General features: G+C 37.8%; 1 pseudogene; it reads right to left on the reverse strand.

Moving 5' to 3' along the window:
* Positions 1-2,986: 2,986 nt before the first annotated feature.
* Positions 2,987-10,111, reverse strand: LOC131922874 (pro-epidermal growth factor-like; annotated as a pseudogene).
* Between the last annotated feature and the right edge of the window lie 4,070 nt (positions 10,112-14,181).

The raw sequence follows: 14,181 nt of genomic DNA on the forward strand, positions 1-14,181 counted from the left end.
GGGTGCAAGAAGAAAAAGAAAATAATGATTAAAAAATACCAGTGTCACTTAGGAAGTGTTTTTAAATCAAATATTTTCATTCAAATATTTTAAAATAGATAAATTGATGAATGATTTAATTCTGAGTAAATCAGAATCTAAGTTACAGTTACCTTTATTTTTATCAATTTGTCATGATTCAGAATGCAAAATTATGAGCATGTATCAAACCAATGGTGAATTAAATGCCTATGGTATACTCGACAAGAGTCATAATGTTCCTTCATGAGGTTGAGCTAAGAGTTCTATATAGATCATGTAAATTAATTTGCAGTTGCAAAAACCAGTGTGATCATCTGATTTAGCCCATTTCTTCTGAGGCAATAAGAAGAGGAATCATACTGAGTTTGATTTTGGTGGCAAACAATTCTCCCTTCGCTTTTGAAAATACTCAAAGGAACTGCTTGAAAGGAGCAGCCAGTCATAGCAATGGATATATCTTTGGGAAACTGGTGGTGATTAGCCACAGAGACTGGACTACCCAATCTGCAGTGCTCTATTCTTTAAAAGAAAATATCCCATCCATTAGCCTAGTGTCCATCTTTCTTCTGCTTACAGTTTTATCTGAATTGGCTCTGTTTGGTGTGGTAATCTGGGGCCCTTTGTTGACATGATCCATTAGCTGACCAAAGAGAACATAACTCACTATCCCCATAGCCAAAGACCATTCCCTGTAGGAGGGGAACTGAAAAGTTTCCTTCCGTTATCTATGGATCAGATCCCGTATCACTTTGTGGTGGTATCTAGCAGCGTTGTTGAGTGCCCATTCTATGTATGTAGGGTATCTATCTCCACGAAGTCGTATGTGAAGGAGACCCCTCATGGGTTCGGGATTTCTCCTATACACTGGATTATGCATGAAACACACCCAAACACCTGTTTTCACAGAGAAATCCTTCATTAAGTTGGGAAGAAAAGTTGAAGTGGCTGCTTTATGACTCAGGCAGAGAAACAGCAGCAAATAATTTTAAGAAGAAAAAAAGGGGAGGTCTGTATCGGAATGGGCTAGGATGCAGTGGTAAAAAATAAAAAGGATGAGGGAGAAGGAGACAAGGGAAAGGGGGCAAGGGTATTTGTCCCAGAGGGACAAAGGACTGCCTCTGAATAGAGAGGGACAGATGTGACCCAAAGGAAAATAGTGGCTTATAAGGATAAAAGGGGAAACCCTGTGTTAGGATGAGGTGTTTAATTTAATTGTTCACATTAATTAGGTAAGCCAAAGGAGGCTTTTGATCGTTGGACTTTAATACTTTGATAGCTGGACCTTGGTGGTCAGCCTCGAAGGAATTGGCCAAATAAGGAACAGGCCTTGGTGGCTAGCTTTAGAAATGTAATCTAACAGATTTTTAGCGAGGTGTAGGGAACTGGGAAGATGGTCAAGGCCTGCCAGGGCCATATGCTCAAGTGGGCTAGTGTCTCTTCAATATGCACTAACCCAGGCTTCAGGGAGGAAGACAGGCCAGCATACACTGCCTGGCTGTTCATTCTAGTCACAGGCAAAGTCATATTCTTTGGGTCTCAGTATTCCTCTAAGACCATAAACCAAGGTTGGGTGAAAGAAGACATCCTAATCCCACCACCATCAGACCTGTTATTGTTCATGTCTCTGCTTGACTTATCACATGGCTTCAACTTAGCCAATAACACAATTGCATGCAGAGCGATCTACGGCTTCAATGTTTGTGCACACATCATTTTACAATGAGGTGGGGGGAGCATGCTGGATAACTATTCTCACCAGATGGTGCTATAACCTTCATTAAGTTGTCCAACGATATCATCTCATTAATTAGATCAATGTTATTGCCAACCAGTATCTGATGACCATTCAAAGTAAGACATATTTCCCAACCTGAGATTTCACAAAATCATTATGGCACCAACACTGAGCAATTCTTAAGCTCTGTTGGCAGATATGTTCACAGCCTCCATTTTTATGTAAGCAGGGATCTGCACCTGGTTTTGCAAATGGTTGGACTTCAACCAGTGACATGGGCTTTAGTATGCTGCCTCACATTCATATCATATTTTTACCAATCCTCTTGTTCACACTTATTACAAGTGATAGAGCCCAATGCAAGAACCATAAGTAATCCCCAAACAAGCTACAGCAAATTGGTGACCTACATTATTTTGAGCAAGTCTTAGGTATTTAGTATCAACCATATTACCAATATCAATCCCAGAACATTTGGTGTCATGCCAATACAATAAATTGAAAAGCTTGGAAGTCTGGTCAATAATTTATTAAGGGGAGAAATGGGAATAACACACTCACAAATACAGAATGAAGTAACTCTGCTGTCTCTCATCTACCAGGGAAGGATGGGGAAAGCTCCTCACCAGCTCACCAAAACCAACCTTCCACATCCCAGAGAGAGCGCTTGACCCTCCTTCTCAGTTCTTATCCAGTCACGTATCCGGGCAAGACCATGCCCTAGGGCTAGTCAGCCCAATATCATTGGCTGACTGGATCGAATTATCACAACAATATAAAGTGTATGCTTTTTTAAAAAAGATTTTATTTATTTATTGTGTATATAATGTTCTGCCTGCATATATGCCTGCAGGCCAGAAGAGGGCACCAGATCTCATTATAGACGGTTGTGAGCCACCATGTGGTTGCTGGGAATTGAACTCAGGATCTCTGGAAGACCAGTCAGTACTCTTAACCTCTGAGCCATCATCTCTCCAGCCCCACAAACTGTATGCTAAATGGTAATTATAATTTCACTGTGTCCCAAAAGATCAGAGCTGGTTATCACTATGCAGAAGAGCTTTCAGTCCAAAGATATTTCCCCATATCCATTCAAAATACTCTCTTAGCCTTTGGTTGTACAGGGATTCCTTCTGGCTGGAAGTTTGTCTTCTTGATTATTTGATGACACTTTCCACTTAAATCACTCCCTCTAATGAGAGATTTCCCACTGTCCATTCAGTAGATTCACTAGCTGATGCAGTCTACAGTAATACCTTCTATCCTTTCTGTTCCTTCCTTGATAAGCCTTTCTCACTGGGAAATATTAACTCTTCAGGACTATCTGAATAGAGTTTTATAGTCTATGACATCAAAGTACATATGCTAAATATCTTGAGAATTGGCAAACAGTAAAAGTTGCAGTGGTCCTGAAGATGCATGGGTCTTATGATCCAACTGTGGCTCATACCCATGGCACTGGACTGACAGCAAGATAGAATTGGTTGCATCTACTATTATCAAGTAATGAACAACTGCTACATGTTTTTCTATCTGTTTCAAGCACTGAGTCTCAATGACAATACCACATATCATTTCACCCGCTGTCCTCAGTGTCACAGGGGACCTGATGTCAGAACACAACCATGGCTGCATTTAGATGCATTGTTTGGACAGGAAGTGAATTCATGGCATAATTTCCCATCAAGAAGCAGAACAAATCCTGCTGGGCAGGTGCAGTAATAGGATCCCAGGGTTTTTTCCACACCCAAGAGTAAAGCCATGATTCTAGAAGGCACATTCATTGACATCAGCACAGGAGTTTCTGCTTCTCTTACAGGCCACATTTGTACTTTACCTTCTCAATATTTTTGGATTTAGCTTAAAATACTTTTGCATTTTTAATTAATGATGTTTGTAGATTGTATGACTTAAAGATGACTCATTTATGTCTTAGAGGTTTAGATGCTAGCTGGCTTTGCTACAAAATGCGGTGTAAATTAATGACATTTATTTAAGCATTTTGAGTCTCAGCATTTTTTTCAGGAAGGTTATTGCAACAATCTCTTATTCATTTACTTTAAGAAAACTATCAAAGCATATGGGATACTTGGAAAAGAGAACACAATCCATATAGCAAACTATAAAAGAAATCTTTTTAAATAGATTTTCCTTATGAGTAGAAACTGAAATTATTTAGAGCATCCTTATTTACATGAAATTTTTGGCTTGGTAGCTTGCTCATTTTCAGAACTTTTAGAATTTTCTATGCCTATCCCAAGAATAGCAAGAGGAAATTTTCCTTAAAAGATTTAGAGATACTAGAGATGAAGAAGTGCACCTGTCATAACTTCAAATAGTTAAACTGAAGCTCCCTTCCTATTTCCCCATCAGTTCATGTACCTCAAGTGATATTGATAGTATTGTGCACCTGTGCACATGTGCATTGATTTCTATATTCCAGTGTGTACTTATTTTTTCCTGTCATAATAAATGTTTATTTTACATTCACCAAGTATATAAATCTTCAATACATGAACAATACACCACATAGAAGTTTTCTAATGCCATAGTGTACAGGACTGTAGCACTGGGAAGCATAATGCAGTAGAAACAAACAGCCTCCAAGAACGAGTTTTTAAAAAGACACACATGTTATGTTACCATATAAGAGTGATCCTTCCCGTACAGGATATCAAATGGCAGTAGAAATCATATCTGACAACAATACTGGGACCAATTAGACACAACTGGGGCAGCAGTGCTTAATGGACAGAAAACACCTGTTGGTACAACCCATCATGCTCCAAAGAATTTGAGGATTTCACCGGAAAGAGCTGGGGGATTTGCCACATTACCACTCTGCTCTAATTGGTAGTTCAGCTACAAAGCAGCGTAAACTTGCCTTCAAGCTCGAGGCAGCATTTTGCAAAATTCTACATAGCATTAAACAAGTGTCCCAAGATTCCAGAAAGAAAGAAGGATTTCCAAGTAAAATTACTTTTCAAGAACTGTCTTACTTCTTGTACTGTTGCAGGGACAGTTTTTCTTTAAATATAACAGAAAAAAAATTCATGAAGTAGTGACAAGATATTAAATCATGATCTCCATATAGGTAGGAACTTTTGTTTCTACTAATAATTGGTAGGTGGCAATGTTTATACATCAGCCAGCTCCTGCAGTTGTGATCAATTTGGATTAGCAGCCATATAATGATATTGCAATGAGGTAATTATTTTGCAATTCATTATTTCAGGGGCTAAGAGATATCAAAAATTAGCCTGTTAGAGTTTTGAGAATGGAAAGAACATAGTCTAATTGTTCAAAATGTTTTTTCTATAAGCTGATTTCAGTATTGATTTGCTGTTATTACACATACCTACTTTTCTAGTAGAGACATAACAGAGAAATTATAGAACTCTAATCAGTGCACTTAATAATAAGGGAATTTTTTTTTAGTCATGATATCTAGTTTAAAGAAAATATCCCAAAGGGACACTATAATAATTAAAAATGAATGTGTACACCAAATTCAAATCCTAAAATCTCTCTTCCCATATTCACTATGCATTCCTAGAATCATGAATGTTTGAAACAATGAAAGCAGTTTGTATGTATAAATATATTAAACATTTTTGGTGGTGTTTACTTCTCTAAACTCAGCAACTGATTTACTGCAGAACCAGTAAGGGTATTGGATGTGATCCCTCTGAGAAGGTCATTTTGTTTAGCGTGACTTCAAGTTTCTCCATGTTGCACATGTTATTCAGCCAAGTGAAAGTCATATAATGACATTGATAATGCTATTCAGTGTGTGCTTTGCCATTAGACTGGTTGACATCAGGATGGGGGCCTATGATGAGCAATGTAAAAAGAAGTATGTTTTCAGGTAACAAACACCTATGCATCAGTGCCCACTTGGCATTAGCACATAGTACCCATGTCTACTTTAGCCCTGTCTCAAGCTCCTCCCACCTCACACATGGTTCCACTCTACCTGCCTGGATTCTGTGGTTACTTCAGGTTGTAGGTTAAAATCCAAAGATTTGGAGCTGGAGTCCATATAAGAGAGAACTACAAGTCACATTTTCCTAGCTGCCATTTTCCAAGGTGTGAATAATAAAATAATACTGTCACATCTGATGTAGACAAAATTAAGTCAAGACCAGATTAGTCTTTGTGACTAAGCTCTTGGCAAAGCATGTGAAAATAGAGTGAGGCTAAAATGAAATGATTATTATTAATGCTACTTTTAACCTCCTGCTCCTCCTTCTGTTCCTCCCTCCTGCTTCCCCTCCTCCGCCTCCTTCTGCCCCCCCCCTTCCTCCTCCTGCTGCGGCTGTGACATAACATTAGCTTTTATAAGCAAATGGGTAGTTTCCAAAGGACCAGATACACATAAACAATATACTTCTGAACTATTCTTTGATTGTGTGTTTTATTTATTTCTCTGTGTGTCCAAACATTGTTGTCCCATGGGGGACCCTTGGAAGTCCAAAGACAACTTAGATGAGCAGACTCTCAACTTCCACCATGCAGATTCCTGCTGGCTGCACGCCCCGTTACCCACTGGGCCACCTCACTGGGCCTCCAACAGTGTTTTAAAGAATATCAACACCATGTGGGTGCTCAGTGTTTGAGAGGGTATCTATACTATGTACTGCACCAAAAAAGTACTTTGACTTGCCTTCTAAACTGATTAATTTCATGGCTCATTGGTTAAGACAAAATAGGAATCAGTAACAAGCATGTTATTTCTTGAGATTTTTTATTTGTATTAAGATATCAATTTCATATATATAAAACGTCTTCTTTTTCAAATGAACCCAAACTACACATGCTGACATCTGAGGTCAGTTTGATCCCTTATCTACCTCTGTGCTTCAGCTTTTAGACCCGTCATTTTCCACAGTGAGAATCCTGATACTGTCCGCCATTGACTGTGCTTAAACATTTTTGTGCAAAGTGGTGTGCTAAAATTACTATGACAGCAAGTAAGGCTGTGATGGTTAATCTTGATTGGCAATTTGACTAAATCAACCAGGCAAGGGTTTTAACTAGCTAACCCATGGCACCCAGACTTTACTAGATTTAGAATTACTCCTGTGACATACTCTTGTACTTGTCTGTGAGAGTGTGCTCAGACAGATTACATTGAGGAAGAATGACCCACCATGTATTGGGGTGGTACAGTGCCATGGAAGTCCTCAGACTAAATAAAACACAGAAGGTCCATGGGGCACTAGTGTTCATCTTCCTCCGGTCCGTGGCTGCAGATGCACTGTCACCACATCCTCACCCTCCTGATGCTGCAACTACTCCTGTTCTGGGTGTCATGTCTTCCCTATCACAATGAATCCCATGATCGGGCTTTGAGCTAAAATAAATAGGTCTTTCTTTTCTCACATATTTTGTCAAACCGGTGAGAAAGGCTTATGCACATATGAACAAGCAGTAATACATTCCCTGATTAGTACCTAAGCAACAAGTCCAAACAGGTTACGTGTCCTATTATGTCTGCGAATGGACACATCTTGTAAGAAGAGACACTTACCGAACAAATTTTTATTATCATCATTGGAAGAACAGCTGCAGCAGGCCAGGAGTTTGTAGACAGGACAAGTGTGCCCAGCCAAAGCTGACAGGAGTCAAAGTTTATGTTCAGACTTTGCACTCTATTACCTGATGTTCAGGCAGGAATACAAAACAACCATCTGTTCAGCTTGCACATCATTTACTAATTCATTTCACCAGTCACAATATTTTTCTAATCAAGTCCAAAGAATAACCTAAATTTTTACTTCCTAAATATGGAATAAAAACCAAACAACTATAATCAGAACATGAGTATTGTGGTGATTAATTATATGTCTGTTAAAAAATTTATATGACTGTAAGTAGGTAGAGTGATTGCCTGGGGGATAGTTCCATGAAATATAAGTTGAAGTGAATGGGATAAAGAGCCTCATATGTTCTTTCATCTTGGAAACCTCAAAATCATGTGGTTTGTGATAAAAGAGACAGAATAAAAGGGGAAAACTCTCACAGGTGTTGACACAGAGGAAATCTAGGGTGGCTTCTCTGTGCAGATAACAAACTGTACTATTTTAGAAATACTGCCTAAGTTTCTCTTAACTTATTTATAACATGATAATAACTCTTAGTTCTTAAGAAAAAGAAAATTGAAAGCCAATGAGACCCAGTATAAATACTTTCCTGAAAGCATGCACGAAAATTGTCTCACATAGAATACATAGAATGAATAGAATACACACACAGAAGGAAAAATCAAGCCAACTCGAACTCAAATCTCCCGTCTCAATCCTACAAACTATAAATCTATAGTGAAGTCGCATCAAAAAGAAAGAGAAAAAAATATATATGAAAGGATGGAAGAAAAGAAAGATGAAGAGAGGCAAGAGTGAAAAAGATGTCCTTTAATTCTAGAAAAGAATTATTTTTTCTTAATACAAAATGACTTCATTCAATCATGGCCATGCAGAAATATATAGAACATATGGAAAGCTACATACTATAAAAATTAAATTGTCAGCAGCTGTATATGAAAAGTATAACCACAAAAGGAACAAGCATAAGCAGCACAAAAATATTCACTAGGTATCTGTACTGGGACACAAGCACATTAAAAGAAAAAATCAATCATTAAGATGTCAAATTCACAAGTGCCATTAAAAGATGAAAAGTATTGTATTATTTCCAGGAATGCTGATGAAAATGTGGCCCTGGAGGCTCAAATCAAATACTATTTGAATCTTGATTCCAACACTGTACTGGTATAATATGAATTTGGTATAGTTTTTTTTTATATCCTGCCAAAATCAATCCCATAGTTTATTAAAGGTAGGCAATATTACCTACTTCTCTATTGAACATATTATCGATCAGAAAAGCACATGAACAAAGTTAATTTGCATATTTAAGACTAGGTCTGATCTTTGTCTAAGTGTTGTACCTTCTGAAATGAGAATGAATTTATACTACTTGCACACAGCATTCATTCAATAGGTATTAGGTTTATTATATTAAAACTTCAACATAAAATGGGTCAATAGAAACAGTGACCTAAAGACACAACCAGACTCATGAGAGAATCCGTCTTGTGAAAATGGAAATCCATTGAAAGGGAAGATCTTGACTTCACAATGCCCTTGAAGCTTTCCTAATCAAAAACAACTGCGTGGAAAAATGTCTTTTCAGAATCAAACAACGGGGTGCACAGAGGTCATTACAGCTGTGATAGTGAGCCAGGCTACATCTGGAGCTGGCAACATATTTATCAGCATCGTGCATGTGGTGCTGGTTTTGCAGACAAGAAAGGTGCAAGAGAGAGGCGGTCATGGGGGCTTAGGCTGAGTTCCAGAAGGCTCTTTAGGCAGCAGGGTCCAAATCTTTACAAGGAGGCACTGAGAGAGCTTTCTGTGAAACTATGAAGGTGAAGCCCAAATTGCTTTGGCGAGCACAGGATGTTAGAAATGCTGAGTCTACAGTATATTTTCTGTGAAAAGCTATGTGCATAGAAGGGTGCCAGTCAAATAAGAGTCTATGTATGTGACTGGGTATGTTTCAGGTGACAGAGCTAGAAGCGTGGGATTCCTAGCCCTTTTGGTGCCCAGTTGATTTCATCATGAACCTCAGATGTTAGTCACGGAAATGTGGGGTTTGGTGTCTCCTTCCTGGGTTTGGTCTGGCTGTACTCTCACCTTTCCTTTCTATGCCACGCCCCCTTTTTTCTCTTTTGGAATGGGAACATTTATCATTGCATAGTTCAAGTATATAAACTTATTTTTTTAGAGGCTCGCAGATAAGAAGTTGCCATACGTCTCAGAAAAGAGTTTGATTTTTACATTTTAAGTTACAAGACCAGAGAGACAAACTAACTGAATTTTGTTTGATGAAGTAAAAATGATCTTTTCAGAGTCAGGAATAGAACGTTGTAATTTTAATATTATGCGGTTGGGTGTCTAGTTGGTGGTGGTGGTGGTGGTGGTGGTGGTGGTGGTGGTGGTGGTGGTGGTGGTGGTGGTGGTGGTGGTGGTGTGCTTATAACAGTTAATCTTGATTGTCACATCTGTAATCCAGAATAAGATTTAGAACTTTGAGTGCGTCCATGAGAGGGTTTTCAAGAAGTTTAACTGAAAAGGGAAGCAAGCTCTACCATAATTATGAGTGACATCATTCCACAGGCTGGAGTTCCAGACTGAATACAGGGGAGAAAATGAATTGATCACCTGTGTGCCCCGCTCCCGCTCTGAGTGCAAATGCAGTGTGATCTGTCACCTCCTACTCAAGTCAACACACCTTTCCCTCTGCAATAGGCTGTATCCTCTCGAATTGTGAGCCAAAATAAACCGTCATTACGTCACTTTTATCAGCTATCTTGTACAACCCTGAGAAATTTACTAATATGCTGAGCTGTGTGCTGTCATCAAAACAGCAACAACAGACTAGAATTAATTTCCTATAGGTTCTGTCACTTCATGGGAAAAAAGAGAAATATGGCAGCATTTTTAGTATTATATATTAGTATATCTTTTCTAAATAAATGTATAATGATTATTGCTTTAAGGTTGCTTTTTAATGAGGTGAATTCTGATATAAATTTATCAGACTCTCCCTTTAGTAAACACTTTATTTTTCCTTATAAAATGACTCATGCAGCATTAAATAAAATGCTAAATTATTATTGTTAAATTACTTCCAGCAACAAATTCATTAATTTAAAAATCACCTTGAATATCATAAAGATATACTTTTATAGATTATGTTTCAATGAAGCTGAAAGAAAATATAGAAAAGCATGTTTCCAATCTCACTTATTTTAATTCAATGAAAATGAATTCTGGTCATTTAAAAAAATAGAAAATACAGGAATAATGATGCATTTTCCTGATAACTTTTGCCATTCACAATGAGTTATTGCTCCTATCTTCACCAGAGCTTACATTTATATTAAACACGTATTTTTTTCAAAAGATAATATAAAAGAGACTCCTCTTTTATTCTTTCATCATATTATAGACATTGTGTCTTATCTATTTTCATCACCACAACAAATACCTGAGAGAAACAATTTATCAGGAGAAAAGAGTTATTTTGTCTCATGATTTTAAAGGCTTTGTTATGTCAAAAGACCACAACAGAACACAACAGCACACACTACTAGAGCAAGGAGGCAGAAAGAGTACCTATGTTTGCTGTGGGTTTTCAAATTTCTCTTCTTTATCCTACCATTATCCAGCCTATGTGATGGGGCCTTCTACATTCAGTTAAAGTCTCTTCTCAGTTAATTCTCTCTAGACATATTTTTGCAGGCATACTCAGAGCTATGCCTTACTAATATCCTATGTGCTTCTCAATCCAATCATGTTGACAATCACAATTAACCACAAATCCACACCTCAACATGAAAACCAAATACATTGCCTCAAATTGTAGCGTTTGACTTTGCCTGCAAAGAGCTCGTGTCCATTCTTTGATGCCAAATTCATCCAGTCCATCTTCAAGAGTCTCTATGGTAACCGTTATACCATTGTTAGAACAAAAATTCTCCTTTGAGACTGAAGACAAAACCTTGACTGTGAGCCCCTGCAAAGTCAAAATGAAGTTACATTTCTCCAAAATATAATATCACAGAATATATATTCTAATTTCCAAAAACCTAGTAAGGCCATACATGAAGTCCTATAGTTCCATATTCGGCATCCAGGTCCAGGGTTCATCTCATGGTAACATGACATGCACTCTGAAGTACTTGGCCGCTGTTCTATATAGCCCACATGACTTTTTTTTTTTTTTTTCACAGCCTGCCTGTGCCTTTTTAGCATCTCAGAGTTTATAGTCTGCAATGGGGATCCACTTGCCACATGTCATGCACTGCCTTCCAAGGCGACTTTATGTGTATCAGTTCCCTGCCACATACTGCCTTAGCCTCACAGGTCTCTCTGCGAAACCTGAGTGAAAGTTTCCGTGACCTTGTAAGTCTTTCCTGAACCCCCAGCATCGAAGGTGACAGCAACTCCTGCCAGCATCTCAAGGTGCCAAGGCCAATGTCGGCAGCACCTCTGGGTGGCAGAGCAATGGAACTTGTGTAACACATGTGAAGTCAGATGTATGCAAGCAGGTCCCTCGGGTGCTCTTTGCAAAGCAAGTCTTGCAAGTGAGTTTATTCCCTAGGACCTCTGAACCTGCAGTGGGTGAGGCTTAGCCAAGTCTTGAGATGCTCCCCGAAACAAATTTCTTTGCCAAGAGCGGTGACACACACCTTTAGTCTCAGCACTCTGGTAGCAGGCAGATTTCTGTCGGGTTGAGGCCACCCTGGTCTATATAGGATAAGGCCAGGCTAGCCAGGGTTACATGGTAAGACTCTCTCAAATAAAAACAAATGAACAGAACCAAAACAGCAGCAACAAAAAGATCTTTCCTATCACCCTGCTCCAAATCCTTTGACTTCTTTTTAGCAGGATACATCTTCACAAATCATGTATTTCCTGACCTCAACTTTACATGCATTTTTTTTTCTCAGAAGACAGCAGGTTTTTCCAGTCTGTCTGCTCCAAAGTTTGTCCCCTGTTCTCACTATTTTGCTATGACAATATCCTGAGTGAAGAAACTTCAGAGACACAATGTTTACTTTGGCTTAGAGTTTCATAAATTTAGCCTGCTATGGGTGAGAGGACAAGACAGAGCAAAGCAGCTTGCATCGTGATCTCCAAGAAGGAGAAGGAACATCAGGAGGAGCAAGAGGAGCAGGGAGACGGAGGACCAGGAGGAGAGGGTATTAGAATGCCTGCATTGCACTCTTCCTCCTTTTAACGCTTTATTCAACCAGCCTCCAAGCCTATGGAATGGAATTGGCTATATTTACTGTGACTCCTACAACATTAATAATTCTCTCTCTAAGTGCCTTCACAGACCCACCCAAAGGTATGCTTCATTAATCTCCTTGGTGCTTCTCCATCCATTCAGATGACAATCAAAATTAGCACTTGCAGACCTCACCGTGTGATCTCTTCTAAACTTATGCTGAGTCTATGCTGAGATGCTTGTCTATTCTATATTCACCTTCTTAGTTTTCACAGTGCTATAATTGTATTCATTTGTGGCTCTCAAAACAAAGAAAGTATTCCAAAAGTAGAGTTTTTCCTTTCACTCTTTATTGTCAACCTCTAGCACAAAGTTGAAGCATGTCCTATTAATTAGTGGTAGTTTGTTTCTTTTATACATAAACAATATTGATAATTGACATTTGTCACCCAGTTCATCCCTTTCGTTTTGATGTGCAATGTGTTTTTAAGACATGAAGTAAACTTTTTAAGCATTAAGCTTTACCTCAAAATAATTTATAACATAAACTACTTTTAAAGGGACAGAATCATAATTTTATTTGGAATTTTACCAGTTTTACTGTACATTTTCATAAAGACACAAAGTAGAAAAATTTCTATAACTAACTCAGTAAATATTAACACCCAGTAATCCAAGTCTTCTGAGATCACATGCTGTAGCAATTGAAACTGGGCACAATGAGACAATAATAAGAAACGTTGCCATAAACGCTTCTCTGAAGGATGTTGACTGCGCTCATGTTCCACAACACATACTTTTAGGACTAGTTAGGAATACCTAGAGACATGTACCTATACATAATTAATAGAATTAGGGCATTAAAATAGTATAGTAAGCATATACATGGTATAAACAATTGTTTTACTTAATTAGTATATAGTCTAGAAAGGTCTTCATTTTAATTTAGATTATAGATGTAAATCATCAATGATTTGAATGAAGAAAAGTAAAATAGGTCAGGGAGATGAACATTACAATCAAAGTCATGAAAGTAAAAATCATAAACAATATTTTGAAACATATAAAATCTTTCAGAAAGCATAAAACATTTTGGAAATATTTTCTGAGTCTAACAATACATCTGAATAATGAAAAAAAAAGCAGTACACTGCAAATTCTGGGTGTCAATTTCTACTCAAGTCTGATAAAAAGTTAGTCCTTGTTAACTAACATAATGTTGAAGGTACATATTCTTATGATATCAATAATGTAATCATTGAGTTTATAACACTTGTGAAATAGTAAATAATAACTTAAACTGTTGAGACTCATGGTAATGATGGTGTATTATTATTAATATGTTAGTTGAGTAATGGACACAGGACTAAAGGACAAATATATTCTATGTTCTGTTCTTTTTATAACAGAAAAACAAAACACCTGGGCATGTTAAAGTGGTTGCACCAAAGAACATGCTATTATTTTTATACTAAAAAGCTTCAAAGAAAAATAATTTCCAAAGCCTCTTTAGTCATCAAGTTGCCCTTACACAAGAGGAATGTGATGAGTTAAGTGTAAATGCATAAGCAACATGTGGATTGAATTTTCTTTATAAATACACAAGGGTTTAAAAATTAAGG

This window comes from Peromyscus eremicus, chromosome 12 (assembly GCF_949786415.1).
Source record: "Peromyscus eremicus chromosome 12, PerEre_H2_v1, whole genome shotgun sequence".
NCBI lineage: Eukaryota > Metazoa > Chordata > Mammalia > Rodentia > Cricetidae > Peromyscus > Peromyscus eremicus.